A 25,620-nucleotide genomic window follows, 5' to 3' on the forward strand; every position below is an offset into this window, starting at 1 on the left:
TATTGGGTGCTCATGGTTTCAGAGGTCTCAGTCCATCAATGGTCAATGTCATTCCTCAGGGCCTGAGGTAAGGCAGAATATCATGGCACAGTGTGTGGTGGAGAAAAGCAGCTGGGAATATGGCACCAGGAAGCAAAGAGAGAGAGATTCCCTTCACCACTGACAAAATATATGCCCCAAAGCTACGCCCCTAACAACCCATCTCTTTTAGCTACACCCTACCTGCCTATGTTATCACCCAGTTAATCCCTATCAGTGAATTAATGCACTGATTAGGTTAAGGCTCTTAAATCCAATCATTTTACCTCTACACTTTCTTTCATTGTCTCACAGATGCGCTATCAAAATCATAACACCCACTAAAGCAACTCAGTCCTATTCACTAACTAACTATGTTGGCGTTATCTGTTTCCCCAAGGCTTATTATTATTATATATATTTTTTGACTGCTGGTGATCAAACTTGTGTATGCTACATATTACCACTGAGCTACATTCCCAGCCCCATTTATTTATTTATTTAGGGTACTGGGGATTTAACCTAGGTGTGCTTGATCACTGAATTATATCCCTCAGCCCTTTTTATTTTTTAAAAAATTCTGAGACAATTCTAAGTAGTTTAGGGCCTTGCTAAATTGCTGAGACTGGCCATGAACTTTCGATCCTCCTGTCTCAGTCTTCCTAGTCACTGGGACTACAGACATGCACCATTATGCCTGGCTCCCCCATTTATTTTTAATGTGGAAAGTTCATCCTAAATTTGTTACTAAATGACTTGTACCTTCGTGATTTAGCTCCTAATAGTCTCTACCAAAAGATTGGTTATAAGTTCTATTTTTAAAATTATAGTCTTGCCTTCAAAAGCCTCAGGAAGTGGCTGGTGCTCTTCTCTTCTCTGGGTAGTTTCTTGAGTAATTCCTCAAGAAAACTGAAAATGTAGACATGTGGCATGAGAATTATGGCTCTAAGTTTCAGTATGTTAAAGCTGCCACCATCAGCTCCATGAAGGTTAATGACTGCAATGGGTGCATAGGAGAGAATCACAGATGAGCTTTAGGAATGATTAACTCCTGACTTTTAACATTACACCAGGGATTAGAATGGAGACCAGTGTTTTTATAATCTAGCTCTGATATTGTTTGCTTAGGTCCTAAATGGTCCCTTGGAAGTAGAACAGATGGTAGCTATCAGGTTTAGTTTTAAATGAATGATTGTCCCATATCTGTCTGGACCATTTAATGTGGTGTTCTTATAGGCATGGCCCCTCGGCAGCCAGCAAGGAAACCATGGGGGAAGTTGAGATGCCGGGAAAGGACTGACTTACCCTTCCAGCTACTGGGAGTGCTGCCAGCAGAAAACCCTTGGCTCAGGTGCTGATTTGTAAGGGGAGTGCCTCAGTTGAAGAGAGCCAGCTTGCCCAAGGTCACTGAAGTGGTCTGCTCTTAATAACCCATCCACAATCCACATGGGTGTGGGCCTATATAGGTTTATTCTCTCCGTCTAGGACACTCCTAAGTATCATCCCATTTTCAGAAGCCTTCCTGCAGGGAAGCCGGAGGCTAGGTCAGTTTTCTCTCTGCTTAAACTTTCCCCTCCCTCCTCTTGCTTTCTGTCCTTTCACAAAAGTTGATTACAAGAGCACTTTCTAATAAATATTCTGCCTGTTAAATACCATTTCTGAATCTGCTTCTTGGGGAAGTCAATCTGTGCAGAAATAATATGAACAATTTGCTTGTACATTAGAAAATGTAGCGTAGACTTTTTCCAAATGAAGTTTTTCCTGTCATTAAAAGAAAAAGAAAACAAAAAAGCTGAATAGAGAAGTAAAAGTAAAAGAATAAAGTTAGACTAACTTTCCCCTTCCCTATCTGATTTTGAGATTGGGAGTGATATCTTGCTTTTCTATGAAGGTTAGAAGCCATCATTCTAAGTCTTCAATGGGTCACTTCAAGAGTTGATGGTATGGGGAAAGGACGAGAAAAATGAAGACACTATTTCTAATTGAATACTTACTACTTTGGGCTTTGCATCAAGACTTTGTGGTTTTGCTTTTGGCCTTATAAGCAATTCTAGATAAAGTCCTTGAGTAGACCATCTCAGTATCTCCCTTGTGTCACTGTGGCTGTGGCAGGAACTACTGAAGAAGCCCATGAGTAAGTGGGCAATGGTTCCTGACAGCTGTAACCCAGAATTCACATCAGGGAGAGAAGGAACAGCAGCCTTGTTTCTAAAGGCATTCTTATTCTCTTGCAATGAAGCTTGGTCGAGTGAAGGAAGGCATTTTTGACTGTTTAGCCCAGGGTGTGACAAAGAGCTGTTCAAAACTGGAGGCTCCATGGGGTAGAAGTCAGGGTGAAAATTTAGTGACATCCAAGGAAGAGGTCAAAACTCAGGGAGAGAAAACCAAGAAGCATGCAGACAGCTTTTTTTCTGCTCTTCCCTTGAATCTTCTGTGGAAATTTGGATTTCCACAGCTGTGTTTAAGGATTCATTCCTCTGCAGGGCCTTCCCATTCCTTGGCATGAACTTCCAAATGATGAGTAGACAGGGAATGGGCTTCTGAAGCCTGGGCCACCATCCAACTTAAGCCTTCAGAGTATGTGGGAAGGTGGGGTGCCAGTGGGGGTTGAACAAAAAAGGATTGTATTCTGGAAGTGTGAGGTCTCCCCTTCATCACCTTCACCTGAGTGTTTTGATAGGCAAGTAAATCAGTTGGGTGGGCCTGGGTTGTGGGGTCCCTATTATTTCAGGAGGGACAACCTATTTTGCTCCGGGATGTGCTAAAAAAAAGTGAGGACTTATTGAGGTCCTACTCAGGCTACCCAGCCCTTCAGGGCTTGGCCAAGGGTGTGTGCCTGCAGGGGACTAGGGACTGAGGCACTAGGGGGCGGCGTCGGGATGGGTGCAGAAGGGACAGGCCTCTGGACAGAGGAGCAGGAGGGGAGGGCGCTAAGGCGTGGTGCCAGTTGCTGCGCCCTGGGGCCCGGGGCCAAGACGAGAGGCGGGGGCACGCTCTGCCCANTAGCAGCGCGGGCTCCGTAGCCCCAGCCGCGACCACCTGCAGGGGCCGGAGGCGTCACTGCTGCAGCAGCGCGGAGGCGGAGACCCAGACCAGCTACACCAGCGTCAAGGTAAATGCTGGGCGCTGACACCGACTGGTGGGGGTCCGCCCGCCCCGTCTGAGCAGGGTTCCCACGGGCAGGGGGCTCCGGTGGAGTTGAGGGGCCGTGACGCGGCTGGTTTGGGGAGACTGTCACTGAGGAGTTTACTTTTCATTTGAGGGGGTGATAAGGACCCAAGAAATGGGGACTGAAAAAGACCCCCAGAGGGGTTGACGAAGAGACCTAAACTGATCTTGGGGCCAGATGGAGAAAGGAGCGCAGTGGGAAGCAGTCGGGGTGGCCTGTTTCTCACTGGGGGAGGAAGGCTGTGGCTCGGGAGTATGCAGCAGCGGGGTTGGGTATATATCATTGACAGCATTCAGGGCAAGTCCAGCTGAATGAGATCCGCCGAGCTGGATTTGCATGCCTTGTAGGTAACTGATGCAGACCCAGTACCAGGATATGGTAGTGCCTCCTATTCAGATTGTTACCTGGGAAAGCCAGTCAGGCCGGCTGGAATCTCAACACAGGGATCTAGCGCAGGGATTTGTGAATGAATGAGAGTGTTTGTGTTTTCAGTGAGAGGTAGGAAGAGATAGAGGAGCAATGTGGAACCTGTTTGTAGATTTTGCATTTCCCTGGGTTGGCTGTATTGTGATCATAAATGAGAGAATCCAGCCATGAGTTTGGATTGTCAGCAAAGCTACAGTGATGGGACATGGTTTCTAGTACAGTGCGGCTCTCTGAAGATGAAGATTTTGCACAGAAATTTGATCTTTGGGAAGAGGAATTGTGAGGAAGTTGAAAAAACACTTTAATGATTAGTAAGTAGATATTTATTAATGTCATTTGGAAAATTATTATTCTAATAGTGCAGTCCTATATGTTTTCAAACTACTAATATATCTAAGAATATTTTCATTGTGTCAATTTGGACATTGGGCCTTTTCCCTTATAACAAACAATGACAATGGCACAATTTGCAGAGAAAATGTGCAGAGGAAAAAAAAACACGTCTCTATGACAGTTGTTTGTTTGTTTTTTTTTGTATCAGGAATTGAACATAGTGGTGCTTAACCCCTAAGCTGCATCCACAGCTCCCCCCCCACCCTTTTTATGTTTTATTTTTAGATAGGGTCTCTTTAAGTTACCTAAGGCCTGGCTAAGTTGCTGAGGCTGGCTTTGAACTTGTGCTCCTCTTGCCTCAGCCTCCTGAGTCACTGGAATTACAGGTGTGCGCCACTGCATGCATCCATCTCTATAACTCAGTGTTAGATAGACATAGCTTTACATGGCCAGCAGATTATTGGGAACCATTCCATGATTCTTTGGCCAACACACAATTGAATATTTGCTAGTAAAAACCTTGTTCAACGGTTGACCTGGTGTGAGGAGGCTCTGGACTTCATTGGATGAAGTCAGCACACAGTAGAGGAGTGAAGAGAAGGGGTAGTGTGTGCTAACTTCAGTGTGGAAGACCAAAAGCTTCTTTTAATGAACTTAATCTTTTAAAAACAGCATCTGATTTTGTAATATAAAACTTAACTGATGTTTATTTGTAGGTGCAGTGTTTCTCTGGTAGTAATCATAATCATCATTAGAATAAAAATACCACATATTGAGCACTTAGTATAAGCAAGGAACAATCTTCTTTTCTTATTATTGTGTGTTAACAGTGCCTCATTGGCAGAGAATAATCAAAGAGTAGAGACCTGGATTCATGATGGTATTATTTTTGGATTGCATGTTTGTTACAAAGGCATATGCTGAACTCTATATAACTTTGCTCTTTTTGGTCCCTGCTCCGTTTCCTAACACATAAAGTGAGCTTTAGGAGCCATTTCAAGGGATTAAAATGTTATTTTTGGTGATAGCATTAAATTGGGATGTTATCAGGAAGGACTATCCTTTTACCTTTTTGCTGAAAAGGACATTTGAAGACCCGAGGCAGTAGTTCAGAATGATGACTGCTCATGAACTATGTGGTCCTTTTTTTTCTGGTTGCTCAAGAGAAATTGGGCATTTTTTCCTTCCAGAGTAGCAAGGACCTCACTTTAGTACCTGGCAACTCTAGCCACTCTGTGTTTGTTTAGTGAGGTAAAGAATAATGAATGAACCCATTCTATGTGTTTTAATGCTTCCCTCAAGAGGCTACTTACAGATCAAATGGAGTAAAAACTAGAGGGAAAATTAGTCCCGATTATTAGCAACTAGAAGAAACTTATATAAATCTCATTGCTACTTGGCTTAAGTGTTCAAAGGCTTGACCTGGGAAGGAATTTAACTCATTTTGTTTTACCAACAAGATTATCAAATAAGAACTTAATTCATTCCAACCCATTACTAAGAATGTTGGAAATGAAACTGCTGCCTCAGTGATTCCACACGAATTTGCATCGTGTAGATCTCAGGAATTATATATTTGAAATTAAATTTGAGACCAGAGTTATTTATACAGATCATACACCATTTTATCACATAATTGCCCTAAAATATTTAATAGTATTCTTTTTAAGCTGTGACTCAGTGTTGCATTATCTTTTCTAGTCTTAAAGTTCACGTGTTCTGTATCCTTTTGTAGATGAGATAATTTTATAAAAACTTTACTTTCATTTCATTTTAGAATAAGATTTTTTTTTTTTGCCTTAAGAATTTGAGATAGTTTTAAAAAAAGAGTTTGAGATACTTGCTTGTTGCTAGCTATGTGTATCTCCACCCCTTTCTAAAAACATTCAGGTAGAAAAATAAGGTCTTTGCTATTTGGTTCTATTTATAGTGGTGGTGGGTTTCAATACTTTTTTCCTCTTTGTGCATCAATTATAAACAATACCCTCATTTTCTACTTGGGCTCTGGTGTTCCCCAGAGTGCAAATATGTGTGCTTGATCTCTTTTTATTTTTCTAGCAATAATTCATTTCATTATGCTTTTAGAATGATAAAGCATTATGATGTCAAACATGATGTCAACAGGAACCTTCTTGAATACCTAATTGGCAAAAAAAGATTATAAACATTAATAATTCATATGCAGTACAATGATATCACATGGGTTTCCATTTCTGGTAAGAAGTTAGATTTGTCTCCCAATTGCTGTAAAACTGCAACTTCCTAGCAATTTATCTCCCTCTTGCTTGCCTTTTTAAAAATAGTACTCCAACAGGAGAATCCTGCAGGATGCTCACTCCTGATATTGTGCCAGTTTTGTAATTCATGTTTGGAAATCCTTAGAGGAGATGGTTGAACCTCTCTCTGGGAGGAGCCAGGGATTCTTACAAATCTTTTCTCATACCAGCTGTTGCTATTTGGGAGTATCCAGGACTAAGCAGCCAGTTGTAGTATAGTTTTCATTGTTGATATCATCAACTTGTAGAAACCACTGTAGAGGTTAACTGTTTTGTGGATGAGGCTTGAGAGATTGTTAGTTTCTAAGTGACTTTGCTGATAGCCAGCATCTCCAACATCCCAGTCTCCTCCATGCATTGTATTCATTTATTTATTGAGCCAATATTTAGTGCTAGGAATTCAGGAAATATACATGGAATTTGGTAAGCAAAGCCTAAGAGGAGGGTAAGACTCTTGCAAAATGATGTGCCTAAACCAGTTTTTAGTGACTTCGACAATATATTCCATGGCATCCAAGAATCAGGATACTCTCATGTTGACTGTTTAAAAGGAAAATAAATAAATATTTTTTCTGAGCTTATAGTCATATAATATCATTGAGATACTATTTGAGGGAATGGTGAAGATATTTTAAAAAGTCATTTTTTTGTTTGTTTTCTAAGTAAATATTCACAAACTTCAGTGTACACCAGAATCACATGGAGGGCTTATTAAAATACAAACTGCTCACCTCACACCCAGAACTTCTGATTTAGTAGGTCTTTGGTGCGGCCTGAGAATTTGAATTTCTAGTGAGTTTTCAGGAGATGCTAATATTGCTGATCTGGGGGCCACACTTTGAGAACCACTCCTATTAAGTGAACTAAATTGTTTTGCTGACCAGATGAATTAGGTGGGACAGCCTGTAGCAGAGAGTATAGTGCCACACTGCCTGTATTTGGGGCACTAATCATAGCCCTTCATCTCAGTTTACTTTTGTATGGGGAACCTACCATCTCTATTTATGATGTCAAATTCTGAAACTTTGGGCTGGGGATGTGGCTCAAGCGGTAGCGCGCTCGCCTGGCATGCGTGCGGCCCGGGTTCGATCCTCAGCACCACATACAAACAAAGATGTTGTGTCCACCAATAACTAAAAGAAATAAATATTAAAAAATTCTCTCTCTCTCTCTCTCTCTCTCTCTCTCTCTCTTTCTCCATCTCTCTCTCTCTCCTCTCTCTTAAAAAAAAAATTCTGAAACTTCAAGTTTGTCTGAAAAGTCTCTAAGTGAGGAGAGCACTGGACCATGTAGCCCATTTGGTTTTATGAGGTTCAGTTCTCCATAGAATCCTCTTGGGTTTGCACTTCTTTCCCCTTGGAGTCCCTCATTTGCCTCTGCCCTGGAGGGGCCATGTCTACATGATGGGAAACAGCACGGCAAGGGAGGAGCCTAAGAAGGGGCAGGATGTCTCATGCTCCAGGCCCATTTTCTGTCCTCAACTCTTGGAGTTCTTGCTAGTTCTTTCACCCTCATTTTTCACTTTAAAATGGAGCAAAAAGTTGGGTTAGCTCCAGTGACTCCTGTGAATTGCTTTAGTAAAGCGCCAATTTACCTTGGCCATTGCACATTTTTTCATAGTTTCACCCCTGCTCCTGTCAACACACTGATTTAGAGCCAGTAATCACATTTTCCTAATTTTTCACTGCTTTCATTAATAGTTACATTAGTTTTTAAGGACAATCAGGTAATACTTTCTTTTGACTCCATTAAAAAAGACCTCAAGCCAGAAAGTAACTATATAGTGCAAGCTTCCAGCTTTTTAGAGGTTAGATGGTTTGTATTGAAATCCCACTCTGGTGACCATCAGGTAGGGCTTGAGTCACCAGAGTGGGCAGGGAAAGGGTGGGTAGGTTCTGTGGCACCAGACTGGTGATAGTTTTAAGGCTAGAAATCCAAATAGGAAGGAGGGAGTGAACCTACAGCATCAAATAGGAAGATAAAGTGCAGAGTTTGGAAAACCTTTGGGTTGGGGAGGAGCACTTGAGAATTTTAGGGCCAGGTGGGCAAGGAAAATCTAGAGCTGATGGGTTCCCCAAAGATGAAGGCTGCTGAACCAGGTGGAGACTTCAGATTGGGAAATAGAACCTCTTTGCTTTCCATTCTTTTGGGTGCTTTCTGTTGAGGATGAAGAGCTCAGATTGGAGGCAGCAGTGACTAATCAGAAGGCTATAGATAAACCCTGCACCTGGATGAGGTGAGATTACCCAATTACACCTTCCTTGTTCCCTGATCAGACAGTGTCTGGGAAGGAAACAGATTATAAGTGCAAATAAGTTCATCTGAAAACAATCTCATGGAGGATTATTTCAGATGTGCTGGCAGGATGAAGGAAGGCCAACAAGTGATGCTGCAGCACCCGAAGACTAGAAAAAGAGGGAGCTGTTCCCATGCTAGGAAGGTCAAGGGGTAGAAGTTATGAGAACCAAAGGAACCAAATCTATAGGACAGGGAAGGTCCCAGAAGCTGTAATCTTAAGGGGGTCAAGTAGTGTTTGGAGGGAGCGAGGTGGACGGGGAGGGAGCCAAGGGAGTAAATACCTCCATGTCACTGTCCCCCTGTTCTTCTCCCCATCCCCTGGCTCATTTTTCCTTTTTATATTGCCTTCCCTTTCATGGATCTTCAGCCTGTACCTTCTTTTGGCTAAACACATCTGAAAATCAGCCTGTTGATTTTGATTGAAAAGGGTCCTATTGATCAAGGTTTCCAGAGTACAAGGCAGGGTGGAGAGTGGGTCTGGAGGGGCAAATCCTGAGTATAACCCATTGGCTGCCTGTGAAAAGTGTTAAGAATTTTTCAACATCTTTAGAGATACCTAGGTACAGATGAACTCAAATTAAGATGGGCAGCGTTGATGGTTGTCTAAAATAATGGCATATAAAAATTTCATTGTTTACATTCCCTGTTTAATGAGTTAAGATATTAAAATATGTCCAGTGATCTTTGTTGGAGATCTCTAAGTTCCTGTAGACATAGTCTCCTCCTGAGTTCATGACTCTCTGACTCTGATGAGATGTGTTTATATCACTTCCTCTGTGCCTTGCCTGCTGCCCTTCTTTCCCAACTCAACTCGAAATCCAGTGGTTGGTGTGGAGAAAGAACACAGTATTCCTCATGAGAGCATGGAGAGCCAGTTTCATCAGTTTAGTCCATTTTTTTCTCAATTTGTACTTCCCCACTGTCTACAACCTTCTCCCCACAAAAACTAAATAAAAACTACAAAAAAAAAAAAGAATTTTGCAATTTGTTTATGAACTGATATTTTCAATAAAGGATATATCTTAATACATATTTTAAAAATAGTAAAATGTGTCCTGGAGTTTTTTTACTTATTTCTTTACCAGAGGCTTGGGATTGAACCTAGGGTGTCCTGTGCGGTGGTCAAGCACTCTACCTCTGAGCTGTACCCCACTGTTGCTGGGGTTTGTTTTTAGGTGGGGTTACCTTTATCTTATAATGGAAAATCTTTGTAGTTAATTATGTTTTAATAGAGAACATTGCTTTTTAACAAGTTGTACTATAGATTAATTTATTTATATTTATTTATTTATTTAAAAAATTTTTTACACTTTTTTTTTATTTGTTTATTTTTATGTGGTGCTGAGGATAGAACCCAGGGCCTAGCAGGTGATAGACCAGCACTCTACGGCTGAGCCACAACCCCTCTCCTATAGTTTAATTTAGAATCGGCTACTGATGGCTCCTCTCCCATTTCCTCTCATCTCTCATTGGCAGATAAAACCAGCTTTTATTTAGCATTTCCTTGCTTTATTCTATACCATTGATTGACTTCTTTTTTAAAATTTTTTTTTAGAGAGAGAGAGAGAATTTTTTAATATTTATTTTTTAGTTTTTTTCGGTGGACACAACATCTTTATTTTGTTTGTATGTGGTGCTGAGGATCGAACCCAGCGCCCCGCCCATGCCAGGTGAGCGCGCTACCGCTTGAGCCACATCCCCAGCCCCTGATTGACTTCTTTTACCTTCCCATTTCTGCCTCCTTAGGGACCATCCACAGAAAAATATTTTGTGACATGGAGTTATCTTACTCTGCTGACAGTTTGCTTTAAGAAGTTTGTGATTGCTGTAATAAAACCCAGAAACCTATTTTACTTTTGGATAATCCATCAATGAAAGAAAATAATATTTTGCCGTTGTCTTTTGTTTCCCAGGTGATTAAAGTTTTCATGCATGGTTCATAGATTTTACAAGGTAAATAGGGTGGATATAATAACATTAGTTATTATTTAAGTCCTTGCTATTTGCTGAGCACTTTATATACATCATTTCACTTAATCTACTTTATTTCATGTAATGTACAGAGCTACAAATTATTATTTCCACTTTAAAAGTGAGGAAAATGAGGCTGCAAGAGGTGGAATAAATTGCTCAAGGTGAGAGATGAAATTTGAATGCAAGCTTATTTGAAGCCAATCCCAAGGTTCTTAACTGTTGAGCTTTATGGCCTCTCACTACATGATCCACTCCTTAGGTAAGGTGCCACCTGGGACCTGTGGACAGCCAGGCTCAAGGCTGACCTATGACTGGTGCTAAATGCAGAGTTATTTGGAGCAAAGAGGTGATAGCAGGTCAGGGCATCAAAGCAGGGTCTGTGGGAACAGAGTTTTCCTCATACACATCCACTGTCACCTCTTCTGTGAGCTTAAACTGGAGTATTGTTTTGAGGTTAGTGAAGAATGTCTGATACACTCAAAATTCAAGAAGTTTTGTTACAACATGCCATTATTTTCACTGGACTCAATGCTTGACATTTTATAAGTGCTGGACTGTACAAAGAGTAGCTGTTAATAGTCATGTGTTGCCATTATTACCATTTCAGCATATAAGTGAGATTTGGGTTATTTAAATATTTTTGAAATATTGGAAAATGTATCCCACACTTTCAAGTAGATTGATTTGGCTAATGTAAACAAACTGGGCTTATCTAGAGATGTGTTATCTGGAAGGTTTGGAAAACCACAACCACGGACCAGGATTTGATCTGCTTCAACTGGATTTCCAAAGGAGAAGGCCCAGGGGAATTCTGCCAGTTGAATGCCCATGCTGAGGTTTGGGTTCCAAGGCTGATGGGCCTGCACAAGCAGAATTTCAAGGTCAGGGTCTTTGGTGTTATCTTGAGATGGTTCCACATGGAATCTTTGTCCTAAACCTGTGACCTGGAGTCTAGGTTTGTGATTGCTTAGAACCATTTTGCATGAGTGCTGCTGGTTTTTGTATTGCTGCATTTCAGGTGGTGTCAGATATAGTAGGTTGCTGGGAAAGTAATACACTGTAAATCTAAGACCTGTTTTCTCAAATAGGAAGGTATAATGATTAGCTCCAGGGACCCAGTTGCCTGTGTGAGTCACGAAACTGAGAGAAGACCCTGAATTCTGGAAATTTTTATAGAAAGACACATGAGAGACTTTTAAGCAACCTATCATGCAGGGGAACATTAAAAAAAAAAAAAAGGCTGCATTTTTTTTTTTTGACGTCAGAACCACAAATAAATAACATTAAAGCTCTGGAACTGGAAAATGACAGAATTCACGATGGATAGGGCTTTTGTCTGCTCCAGGGTTCCTGCTGAGGGACCCTCAAGCAATAGCTGTGGCTAAATGGAGAGCAAAGTACATTTATGAAGGTCAGCAATGGTCCAGCTGTCCATGACTCACCCACAGTGGTCTCTGGGCCACGTGGGACTTTTTTTTTTTAGCTTAAAAAACTGATAGACTTGCCTGAGAAACTGGGTGACTGTGAGAAGACCAAAAACCACCAAAAGTCTTGAGCTGAACTTTAATTAGAACTAGGAGTCTTTCCCCATAATCAAGAAAGTATAATATTTAGAAAATAAATGATGTTTAGAAAAAAATAAAGGCAGAATGAGCAAAGTATAAACTTTGTTAGTGGCTGTGCAAATCAATCCAAAAGGGTTTGAAATGATACTAAACATGCAAATAAGCAGAAAAAAACAAAACAACAACAAAAAACTCCTTGTCACTTTAGGAGAATACCAGGGAATCAACTAATTTTTTTTGAAAACTAGAAATAACAGGAAAGATACATGCATTTAATCTGCCTTTCCTATAGAAATTGTGTCCCAGGGAAATCAACTAGTTGGTGAGAAGTTTCTCTTTCTAGAAATCTATTCCAGCTAATAAATTAGCAAATAGCAGAACAAGAATATTACCATTTTACAACTCATGATAACTAATGGACGTAAGTCAGCATCACTAACAAGGGTTAATATAAGGGAAAAGACAACCACTATGTTTCCTGATGTGCAAATACAATGTCATCTTAAATGTATCTTACCTAATAATAATTGCTGGTAAAGATGTGTAGGAAAAATAACACATACATTATTGGTTGGACTGCAAATTAATGCAAACGCTATAGAAATTAATATGGGGATTCTTGAAAAGACTAGGAAGGGACCCACCATGGGACCCCAATATACCTACCAGTCTTTGACATTTAACCCAAAAGAACTAAAGTCAGAACACTTTAGTGATACATGCATACCCGTGTTTATAGCAGTGCAATTCACAATAGCCAAGTTAGGGAACCAGCCTAGATTTCTGTTAACAGATGAATGGATTTTTTAAAATGTGGTATATAGAGTATTTTTACTCAGCCAAAAATAAAAGAATGAAATTATGTCATTTGGTGGCAAATGAATGGAACTGGAGACTATCAGGCTAAGTTAAATAAGCCAGATTCAGAAAGTCAAGAGTCATATGTTTTCTTTCATATGTGGAAGTTAGTTAAAAGGAATAAAAAAGGCATCTGACAAAAATAGAAGGGAGAGTAGAGGAAGAGGAGTGTGGGGAGGGGGAAGGAAGGAAAGGCAGGGAATGGAGAGTGAAATAGACCAAATTGTGTTGTGTGCATGTATGAGTATATCACAATGAATTCCACTTTTATATGTAATTATAATGCACTAATAAAAAATGTATTTACCTCACCCTCACCCTCTGAAACTGAGTTATCATCCGATTCAACTTCTAACTACTAGCTTCTGGCAAACAGTAGGGAAGTGTGTTAGATAGGCCATAGGAACACATCACATGATACAAAGATTGGGGGAAATCTACACAACACAGAACCCAAATTTGTCAACAAATAATAAAAGGATTGGTACAACAAATAAATTGCAAGTGGAAAAAAGAGAAAGAAAGGGAAACTCATAAATTAAAAGACAATTAAGAGACATACCAGGGCTGGGGATGTAGCTCAAGCGGTAGCGCGCTTGCCTGGCATGCGTGCGGCCCGGGTTCGATCCTCAGCACCATGTACAAACAAAGATGTTGTGTCTGCCAATAACTGAAAAATAAATGTTAAAGTTCTCTCTCTCCCCTCTCTCTCTGCCTCTCTCTCTCTCTTTAAAAAAAAAAAAGAGACATACCAGCCAATTGTGATGAATGGATCTTAATTGGATACCAATGAACATAAAAGAATAGTTAACAAAACAATTAGGAAAATTCGATTGATATCTAGTTATCACATTTTCTCCTATATAACGTTTGGTGATTTTTTAAAAAAAGCATGCTTTTAATTAAAAAAAAACACATAATGGAATATTTGTAGGTGGAACAGAAAGTAAATGCTTTAATGAAATCAGACACACCCCTATTTACCTGGAGGTAAGTAGCAGGATGGAAAGAGGACAGTAGGGCAGGTGTAACTCTGAATCCCTCACTGTGTAATCTTGATCATGATCAAGCCACGTGAGCACCTGGGCCTCAGCTTTGTCCCTAGAGTTATGGGGTTAATAACACCACCTGAGCCCCTCACTTCCTCAAAATGGCAAGGATTACTTCCCATAACTACTCCCTGATAATTACTCCGTGAAGGGACTGCCCAAGTTCTCCCTCACCTGCTTCATCACCTTCTAATTAAACCCACTTCTCCCAAGGGACACTTGCACGAAAGAAACCATTTCTAATTCAATTTTATGTTTCTCTCATGGCAGTATTGTTTCAACAGTGTAAATATATCCCAGCAACGCAATGGGTTAAATACTTTTTTTGATTAACCTAGAAACCTAAATGCCACATAGAAAATTGTTTCTATATGAAAATCCTTTGCTAATATCAACTGGGTGCCTTTAAACATTTTGTATGTCATATATTCTGCATGTAAAAGTGAGACCTGCCTTTTACACTAATCCAAAGCATTTTCTGATTGATTTTTAGGGTTCAAAGTTCTCACTTTTGACGCATGAAAGTTCTTCTGGCCTTTGGCCCCACCTTTTTCCTTTATGAAAATCTGAACCAACAAGGGGAAGAGAAGAATATATCTGACATTCCTCCCTACCACTCCCCTTATGGAGGTCAGGCTAAATGGACCACACACCACTCCCCTCACCAGTTCCTCCCCCCCAAAAAATGATGGCTGTGGTCTGAGGTGACCAATCTCAAGGCTTCACAATCCTAGTTGAGTCCCAGGTCACTAAAGAGAAAGGCTTAGTGTCATTTCAAATGCTTGAACCCAATATGTATAAATCCGTAAGCATTTGAAATGACACTAAGCCTTTCTCTGTAGTGATCTGGGGCTCATAAGGATTATAATATTTGCCCATTTTAGATTGGAGGGAGCTGATTCAGGTTGGTGAGACACTTGTTTTGAAGAAATAGTTCCAGCTAAGTTGATTAAGTTTTGTTGTTATTCTTAATATCTTCTTTGTAGACAGGGACTCACTGGATATCCTGGAACTGGAGGCATATCTTGGTATCCACTCTGCCATCCTAAGTCATTCCAAGGCCCCAAACACCATGGAGTCTTTAAAAGGAGTCATTTCACAAGGCCTTTCTACACCTCCTTTCTTATAATTTTTGTGGCTACCAAAGGGCAACCTGTGATGATGGAATCGAACTCACTGGCCACAGCTGAGTTCTTGCTCCATCCTACACAAATTTTGCAACCTTGGAGAATGTATATAATCCCTCCTCATAGGATGAGTATAATACACTGCCAAAAGGATTGGTACAAGTGTGAAGGGGAACAATTCCTGAAAATCTTATAGATTCATGTGTGTTCATTTCCTGCTTTATATTGGGCATTACTCTAGGTTTGGGGGATTAAAAAAATGAATCAAACAGTTTTGTCTTTTAGGAGCGTTCATTCTTTGCACTCAAACGATGTTGCCATCCATTGTAGCAAAGCACTGCACTGAATTTTGGTAGGAGTTAGGGGGTAGGGATTGAGTTCTTTGAGAGGAAGCACTATTACTGGGGAAAAATGAATGGTGAGCCTGAGGAACAAGTCCCCACGGAGCAGACAACTATGTGATCACAGATACCATCATATTTAGAGGCCATAGGCGAAATTAAGGTCAGGCTTTTTAAGCCCAGAGCTAAAGCTGCCAGATGCACAGAGGATCCAAGAGAACTGATTAAGAATGAACTTGAAATTTGGTGAAGTTGATGACTGACCCTTGGGTAATGTGATTTGCACACTGCCAGGCATGGTTTGCCTTGGGCTGAAGCTCTAGAGCAGCATCATCCACAGAAATGTAATGTGAGTCCCAGATAAAACCCAAACAGAGAGATTTTGAATTTTCTATTATTCACCATTTTTTAGAAAGTAAAAAGAAACAGGTAGAATTATTTTAATAAGTATTTAACAAACATATTAAGAATATTATCATTTTAACATGTACTCAGTATAACATATTTAATGAGATAATTTGCATCCTTTTAAAAAAATTCTTTGAAACCCTTTGAAATCAGGAGCACATGTCACAATTATAGTGCATGTCAATATAGACAAATCACATTTTAAATTCATAATGGCCACAAAAGTAGCTGCATAATGGAAAAGGAGAAAGAAGGTGAAAGTTCACATCAGAGTTATGAATCAAGCAATTATAGTTTGATATTGCAACTTGACAAGAAATGAGGCACAGAAGTTTTGTTGGTTATTTGTCTCTTGGTTTTGTTTTTTCTCGGTCCTCCTTTGAATTATGATGGGGCTAGAAGTCTACAAACTGTGTCTTCCAGATTCTTCTGCCAGATGGTCTCCCCTTAGGTTTTGTAAGGAGGAGATACTGGCAGGAAATTGGATGAAAGGAAGAGCAGTAGCAGCCACTCCCATCCAGTGGCACTGGTGGTGACTGAAGGGTGCAGAGCCAGCCCTGTGCTCACAGCCTGAGTGTGGGCTGTGGGTTCCAGCCCAGTGTGTTAGCAGCTTCTCATCTCTGAATGCTGCTACTTCCTCTCATTGGTTTCTCCAGCTTTATTTCTCTCTTTCTTTTGCTCTTTCATACCATCTAACACTCTGATGAATGTTTGTCTGTATGTCTGTTTCTCCCTTAATATATGTGGGGTAGTTTCTAATTTTTTTCACCAGACACTCGGGACCTGAAGTCAGGTTATAATCTCATGTGTATCACCCACTTAGTTCTGTGACTCAACTTGTCTAATTTTCACTTTTTCCTCTATTTAAAGTGGATATTAAAAGTACCAAACTTACAGAGTTGCTGTGGATATGACATAATTAATATATGTGCCATTGTTAGCTTTGAATAGAACTCTCAGCAAGTGTTGCTTGTTAAGGCTAACACTATACAATATACACGCTTCAAAGGCAAATCACTTACCATTTTTTTTTTAAATTAGGGAAAATATATACAGAAACGGAAAGAAGAGTACAATAAAACTTAATGTACACATCACCCAGCTTCAATAGTTTCAAAATTAAGCCTACTCATTTTATCTATACCACCTACTCTGTCCCCACTATTCTGGGATTATTTTAAAGCAAATCTAAAACATTCTATTATTTCAGCTGCAACTATTTCAGCATGTAACTCTAAAAGATAAGGACTGTTTAAAAAAAACATAACCATAATACTCTTAGCATTCTTCCAGATTAAAATAATTTTTTAACATTATCAAATACCAAGACCGTGTTCACATTTTCCTGATTATCTCATAAATATTTTCATTAAAAATATTTTTGTTTGAATTATCTTGAGAATAAGATCTACCCATTGCATTTAGTTGGTATGTTTCTTAAGCATCTTTTAAGCTGAAGGCCCCCCTTCTTTCTCTCTTTCCTCACAGTTTATTTGTTGAAGAAACTGGGTCATTTGTCCAGCAGAGTTTCCCACAGTCTGGATTTTGCTGATTACATTCCTGTGGTGTCCTTTACCACGTTCTCCTGGCCCCATATTCCCTGGATATTGGTAGTTAGATCCATAGACTTGATCAGATCCAAGTTTACTTATTGAATTCTTTTTGGGAAGACTACCTTATAGGTCATGTTGTGTACCTATGTCAGGAGGCACAATGTCTAGCTGACTCTTTTTGAGATGTTAGCAGTCATTGCCAGTTGTTAACTAATTCCATTAAATCCTTTGGCATTACAAAGCCCGTTGCTCTTTCTACAGTGCTTCTGGAATCATTCTGTAAAGAGCACTTCCCCTTCATCCACTATTTGTTTATCCTCGAGTACAGTTCATATGCGAAAGGCTGAGTGAATACTTGCTTCTTACTTCTCTTCAATGTTCCTGTTCCATGGCATTCCCAAAGGTAACCAGTGGTGTGCTTAGTATTGTCATAAACTTCTCAGTTTAGCTGGGCCTAGAGGCACACGCCTGTAATCCCAGTGGCTCAGGAGGCTGAGGCAGGAAGATTGCAAGTTCAAGGCCAGCCTCAGCAACTTAGTGAGACCTTATCTCAAAATTAAAAAAAAAATAAATAAAAATGGCTGGGGATGAGGCTTAGTGGTTATGTACCCCTGGGTTCAATACCTTCAGTACCCCCGCCAAATGACCTCCCCCCTCAAAAAAAATCTATATAAATTAGGTATGTCTGAGTCCATTGCAGTTATTGAGTTATTGACTGTATTGATGCTCAGCTGTCCTGTCTTTGTTCACATTGGCTCCTGTATCTCTTTCCTTGTGTTCTGGTAATGTCCAGGAGAGTTTTTGCTTTTGGGCTTGACAAGATGTTCCAGGCCCATGTGTTCATTCCCTGCCCCTGATCTAGAGGATCAGTCATTCTTCCCTGCAACCTACTTTTTTTAAAATTATAAAATGGGATTTAGAGGCAGTCTGGGCAGTGAGGTGTTCATTGCTAATGAACTGGCCATTATTTCTGAACTTCTAAGTAGACATAGCCAGGAAATACTTTTTAAAGGTAAAAATACACCATGAATTTATACTTAATTCAAAAGTGTATGACTATCAGATTCTTCTTTAAATCCCACCAGTGTTGACACTTCTTTTTTTTCTTCTCCATGAATCCAAGTCCTCGTTCCTAACAGCATCATGATAATTTGTCATTTGTTCTATCTTATAAAACACACACATCTTGGAAAAAGAGTGATCAATGAACAATATGATCACTTCATGAACAATATGATCACTGAAAACAATTTAATTTTTTCTAGTCATTTTTGATGTTAGGGTATATCCCACTAGGGATGAACAGGCAAATTACTGTGTTTTTAAGTAATTTGAATCAGTTTCTTTTGTGTATCTCTTCTAACAAGTGGAATAGTTATTGCTTAATTAAAGACAGGTTAATTTGTTTCATTTTACCTTTGATTCTTTTTTTAAAGCTTAAAAAATTGTTGGGGCTGGGGTTGTGGCTCAGTAGTAGTAGGGTGCTTGCCTAGCATGCATGAGGTACTGGGTTCGATCCCTAGCACCACATAAAAATAAACAAATAAAATAAAAGTATTGTGTCCATCTACAACTAAAAAAATTAAAAAAGTATAAATTGCTTGCATGTTCCAAAGTCAAATATATAACATATATTCAAAGATGTTCAGATTTTATCCCTGTTTATTACATTCTATGCCTTATATCTTATAGGTAACTATATTTTAAATTTTTATATATTTCATAATATACACAGACATATGTTTTGATCCTCCATATGTTAAATGCATGGTAGTATACTAACTCACTGTTCTGCATTTTCCTTTTTTTCACTTAATATATTCTTGAGATCACTTCATTATAATTCTTTCAGGTGCCCTGGGCTGGGCTTGGTAGTGCATGCCTATAATCCCAGCTGCTTGAGAGGCTGAGGTCGAGGAATCACAAGTTCGAGGCCAGCCTCAGCAACTGAGGCCCTAAGCAAGTTAGCAAGACCCTGTGTCAAAATGAAAAATAAAAGGGTTAGGAATATGGCTCAGTGGTTAAGTGCCCCTGGTTTCAATCTCTAGAACCTAAAAAAAAAAGATATTTTTAATTCCTTTTATAGAACCATTATACCATTTCATTATATGTCTATACTATGTCCATTATTGATGATTTTTTAAGATTATTATTTCACATAATTGTAAAATAAATGTTTTTCAGAAAGGACATGTTTGCACATATTCACCATCCAGAGCACTATCTTCTGTCCATCCCATAGAGTCCTTCACTGGGCCCTTTGGTTCTCTGGAAATTATAAAGTAGTAACACAGTTTTAGTTCAAGCTTAAGCTTAACATCTCTACGAGAGGGTTCTCTGTGAGTCATACCTGCTCTCTTGTCTGCTTTTCACCCAGCTGTACTTTGGTTTTCATGGAGGTAGGAGACCAATTTTCTACAGCAGTTATTCTTTGAATGGCATACATATTGGACACTGGAATTCTCCTCCCTTATCATGACAGCAACATGGTTTGGGAAGAATAGTGACTGCCTCTTCGTCTTCACTCTTGCCTGCCCACTAACCTTAAAGTGTCTTACCTTCACAAGGGCATGAGCCCTGTTAGCCCTCCCAGAATGCCACAGGGGCTCAGCATCACTACTTTAAAGAACTTCCTTGAGCATTCCCGAGAACTTAGAGCACAGTCGACACCTTATCTTGAGGTTAATTATCAAGACCCAAAGTCAGGCTTTTTCTTCCACCTTAGAAGTGGATTTATGTTTTTGTGTGTGTTTGAAAAATCTGGTTTTGTCTCTGTGATAGACTCACATAGCTGATCTATGATGACACTTTTGTCAAAGAGGTTTCTTTTCTTTTAAAATTCAATGTCTACTTGCTTTCCTATTGATATGAGTGTTTCTTATTTGGCAGTTTCATTTGTAAATGTATCATTTTTTTTCCTTTTACAGATGTATTAACCTTATCAGCTAGTAGTGCTCAAGGCAGTTTCTTGGCTCATGGCTGAGTGTATGAGTGAGTGAGCTACTGTGAAAATTTGGGATAGAGCACAGTAAGGAAGACAGGGAGACGCAAAGACACCAAGAAAAGAGAGAAAATATGAATCAGAGAGAACTGTAAGGGTCACAGGTGGGAACTAAGAGGTGGAGAAAATGCTGTAACGAGTGGATGTGTGCATGTCTAACAGAGGTTGCCTTGGAGGTGGAGTAGCACGGTTACATGTCACTGAAGATGGAACACAGATCCCAAGCAGTTCAGGAGGGGTAGACAGGATTGGGGTCGAACATGCAGGACCTTTGGGGGCAGACTAATTCAATCCAAAAAAACATGTACTTGAGGGTCTGAGTATCAAGCACCTGCATTAGATTTAGGAATACAAACATAAATAAGATGATTGCTTCTCTAGGAAAGTTGATGTTCTCGTTGGGATGGGGACAGCATACAAACAGGTTATTATCTCTTAGTATAAAACACATCTCCACAGACTTAGGGGCTTAACACATTCTTTTTTTTTAATTCATTTCTGTAGAGCAGGAACTTGGGCACAGCTCACATGGGTTCTCTACTTTGGATATCTTCCAAGGCTGCTGCAGTCGAGGTGTTGGCTAGGGCTGGGTGTTACCTGGAGGCTTGAATGATGCAGGTCTTCTAAGCACCTTTAGATGGTTGCTAGTTCTTTGACAGCTGGTAGACTGGGGGCTTCAGTTCCTTGCTGACTATCAGCTGGAAGCCATCCTTCGTTCCTTGCCACACTGGCCTACCTGCCATGACAACATGCTTTGTCAAAGCCAGAAAGGGAAACAGTCTGCCATCAAGTAAGATGGTGCTCATAATCTTATGTAGCCCATTACAGAGGCAGAGGCGAGGATTCCACAAGGGAAAGATCCCAGGAGGTGGAATCACTGGGGACTCTGGTGGAGCCTGCTCACCATAGAGGTGTTTGCTACAGTTCTATAATGTCTGAGAGAGATAGTGTTCCTTGGGAGCATGAAGGAAGAACATCCATCCCAGCCTAGCACAAAAATGGCTTCTCAAATAATGCAGTGACAATATGTCTGAGTGTAACCATAAGGACAGATAAAGATTACCTCAGTGTATAAACGCTTTTGGGGAGTACAGGTGGTGGTGGTGGGAATTCCAAGCATAGGGATCATGAGAAACATCAAGGAGGTGGAATAAGGTAGTCTGGACCACCACCCAAGTAGTTCAGTGGAAATGTATGTGGAAGACATGTAGGAAGAGTCAGAAATGGAAGAAACTCAGGGCAAGGACCAGATTTTGGTGTTTCTCCTTTGCCAGGCTAAAGAATGAGGACTTTATCAAGAGGACACTGGGAGAATTTTAAGCAGGGGAATGACAGAGTTGTGATTTCATTGGTGTGGAAGACTGATGTTAGTAACCTTTGTAACGATTCAGATGCCTGACGAAGAGGACTTGTATTAAAGTAGTAGTGATAGAGAGGAAAGAATTCATTTTTATTTTTTAAATTAGAAAGTTATGTGATGTTTGGACAAGGCAGAGAGGGTGATGGGGTAACTTGGAAGGATGTCCAGGTTTTGGCTTAGTTTTGGCAGAACATCCTTGTTGGGGATGTGGAAGGGGACAAGGAAAGGAAGGTGTGGAGGGAGAGATCTGTAAGTGTTTATGTAAGTTTATAAATTAAGTGACTGGCTACAGGAGAATTTAACTCAAAGTATTCTTTATAGCACTTAGGTTCTCAATTTAATCAATGTAACTATATAAAATTACTTTCTAGTTAAACCATATGCTCCACTGTTAGGAGAGAGAGTCAAATACTGAATTCACTTTTCTTTCAAGCAGTTTGATATAAGAAATTTGGAGTCAGAATTAAACCTAGGCCAAACATGGGGAACCCATCTATCAGTTCTCTCTAGTGCTTAGAATATTGTATTGTGCACTTGCATGCAGGTAATACTACAGAATTCCATAACTACATATAAAGTGTTATGTAACTGACTTTTTCTTGAACACTGGGATTGTAACTTGCAAAACATGAAATTCATCATCCTGAAGTGTACAGTTTGGTGGATTTTAGTGCAGATGCTCCTCAAATTAAGATGGTGTTGCATCCCTTATAAACCCTTTGTGAGCTGAAAATCTCATTAAGTGAAAAATGCACTTAATACACCTGACCTACTAAACATCGTAGCTTAGCCTAACTTACCTTAAGGGTGCTCAGAATGCTTACATTAACCTATAGTGGATAAAATCGACTAATACAAAGTCTGTTTTATGATAATAAATAGCTCATGTACACATACAGATGAACATTTTGTAGACATGATGGCATTTAAAAACATAAAACACAGAAACCAGAAAACTCTAGCAACACTGAAGAGTGTCAGTTGTTTTCACTTGTGGTTGTGGGTCACTGCTGCTGCGCAGCATTGTGAGAGAGTATTGTACTGCGTATCACTGATCCAGGAAACAAAGCTGCAGGTTTGGTTTCTATTGAATGTGTACTGCTTCCACTCAGAACTGCTGGCAATCGCTAATTTACTTTCTGTCTCTATAGCTTTGCTTATTCTGGCCACTTCCTATAGATGAACTTACAGAATCTGTAGTCTTTTGTGTCTGCCTTTTTTTTCTGCTTAGTATCTTTTGAGGCGCATCCTTGTTGAAGCATATAATAGTACTGCATTCTTCTTTACTGCTGAATAGTATTCTTTCGTATGGATTTCACATTTTATTGATCCATTTATCAATTGATAGACATTTGGATTGTTTCCATTTTTTTTGGCTATTATGAGTAATGCTGCTGTGAACATTCTTGGGTATATACTAGGAGTGGAACTGTTGACTCATCACTCTGTGTTGAACTATTTGAGGAACCACTAAACTGTGCTCCAAAGCAGTTGCACAATTTTTTCTTTACACTGGCATGTATGAAGATCTCCAGTTCTCTGTGTTCTTGCCAACACTTGCTATTGCTGGTTTTTTTTTTTTTTTATTATAACCGTTCTAGTGAATGTGCAATGGTGTATCATGTGGTTTGATTTGCACTTCCCTGATAGCTAATTCAGGGGTTTTTTTTTGTAAAAAAGTGGATGTGTAACCGATGTGAATCTGCAATATGTATACAGGGTAAAAATGGGATTCACAATCTTCTTGAATCAAATGTATGAAATATGATATGTCAAGAGCTTTGTAATGTTTTGAACAACTAATAATAAAAATAATAAAAATAAATATATATTTTTTTAGTTGTAGTTGGGCACAATACCTTTATTTTGTTTATTTATTTTTATGTGGTGCTGAGGATCGAACCCAGGGCCTCACATGTGCTAGGTGAGCGCTCTACCGCTGAGCCACCACCCCAGCTCCTAGGTTGTTCTTAAGAGTTAACAAGAAACCCGATGTGAAGTCTCAACATGATTTTGGGTCTCAGTTCTCTGCTAGATTTGTGGGACTTCCAGAATAGCTGAATTAGTATTCCATGCCAATTTTATTTACACTCCAGCTTTTTAGCTCAGGAAGGCAGAGTACAGGTGTGTCTCCAACACTTTAAAGTGATGTTTGCTCAAATTCTCTGTGGAACCCTGTCCCAGAGCTCTGGAATCACAGTCTCTGGGGCCTGCCAGTTTGTGTATTTTTTAAAAGCTACAAGTTCAGTGTGGATATAAAACAAACAGTTGAGAATCCTTGCCTGGCTCCCATCTGGGAGAAATAATTGAGAAAAAGCAAGAGACTTGGTCTCAGGAGTCCTTAAGCAGCAGCACCTTTATTTGTCACCATGGGAGGCGCTACTGAGCAAATGCCATTCATAGGAGACAAAGAGTTGATCACCACTTCTGTAAGTGCAGAAACCAAAGTTTAAATTTGGATCAAAGCTTAACATTAACACAAAATAATCAAAAGCACTATAGTTGAATGCACTGGTTTGGGCACAGGGAGTAACACAGATTATATTGGTTCTTGATGTTTCATTTGGTAATGTAGAGGAAACGGTAGTAAAAATAATTCCCAAACGGCAACTCATGCAAAATTCATAAGTAGTTGTTTTGGAACACATTTTCTTTTTTTGTAGTTGTAGATCTTCAGAATGCCTTTACTTATTTATTTTTATGTGGCGCTAAGGATCGAACCCAGAGCCTCATGCATGCTAGGCAAGTGCTCTGAGCTTCAGCCTCAGCCCCTTGGAACTTGTTTTCTACATGCATGTTTAAAGGCAGATTCAGCTGACAGTATGGAAACTAGCAGTACAGCAAACAAAACTAAGAGACCAGGTTTAAAAGCAATTAGGCAAAGTCTGCAGGAATGCCCTCTTTCCACATTTTAATTCTTCCTGCTTGTTGTTTGGATTGAGTAGTGTTGCCTTTTTGATTGGCACAGTACCTAAGGAAACAGTTTATCTGGGGGCTTTTCTCCTCTGGTTATGCTGGAAAGAATTGGGAATATAGTCTTAAAAGGAGGGAATTTCAAATCAATTTCTTTTCCTTTATATGATAATCAGAACAAGTAGGAATGATAATAATGGCAACAATGTCAAAAGGGAACTGTGTGACAAAAGGTTTTGCTACATGTTAATTCAGAATTGATTGCAGTTGTCAAAGTTGCATCAGTCCCTGTCCCAGGGGAAACAATTTACTCTGATTGGTTCTAATCGAGACTTTAGTGTGTCATTCTTCATACAGAGTTGTGAATAGAGATAAAGCAAGACAAGGGACAGTAGATGCCTAGACTAGCAACTGTATGAAGCCCTCACCCAGTCTGGCATTGCTGGCAGAGAGGGCTTTGGCAGGAACTGTGCTCTTGAAGACCCAAGCTATTATCAAAACATGGCACTGATACAGTCAAGGGGTGGGAAGAAATGATCTGACTGCTCTTTCCTCCAGTGCCTTCCTAGCACCTCCCATTGGCTGCACCTAATGTGAAGCCAGTCTCCAGGGAGGCTGGTTTAGGCTGCAGAAACCAACCTCCCAGGGCACTGATCAGGGTAGGGTGGTGAATGTGAACAGCATGGTGGTTTGCACTCGGAGGATAACTTGAACAATAATCAACTATTTTTCTATGATTTTTTGTTGTTGTTGTTAATTCTAGAAATTTATTCTACTTTTTGTTAGTTTTAGAATGTGTTATTTTGGAAAACTCCAAAAGATATTGCAAGATAGAAAATCATCTATTCCTTATCTTTTAAAAAATTCCACTGCATTTCACATTTATTTTCATAAAACTTCTTGTTTTTTTAATATTCATTTTTTAGTTGTAATTGGACACAATACCTTTAT

The 25,620-nt window shown here is 39.7% G+C and overlaps 1 protein-coding gene across 8 annotated transcripts in view; it reads left to right on the forward strand.

The window, feature by feature from the left end:
- The window catches only part of Pde8b (phosphodiesterase 8B), a 233,653-nt gene that overhangs the window by 25,873 nt on the left and 182,160 nt on the right, over positions 1–25,620 (forward strand). For 2 of the 8 annotated variants that reach the window (XM_048800169.1, XM_048800172.1), the window contains exon 1: positions 3,000–3,130. The exons of 3 other annotated variants lie outside the window; for them this stretch is intronic. The gene's annotated coding sequence lies outside the window, so the exon portion shown is untranslated. Of the gene's footprint in view, positions 1–2,999; positions 3,131–3,906; positions 3,925–25,620 lie in introns of those variants that run through there. 3 more of the 8 variants (XM_048800173.1, XM_048800171.1, XM_048800166.1) reach the window with 3 other exon arrangements.

This window comes from Marmota marmota, unplaced genomic scaffold (assembly GCF_001458135.2).
Source record: "Marmota marmota marmota unplaced genomic scaffold, marMar, whole genome shotgun sequence".
Taxonomy (NCBI): Eukaryota; Metazoa; Chordata; class Mammalia; order Rodentia; family Sciuridae; genus Marmota; species Marmota marmota.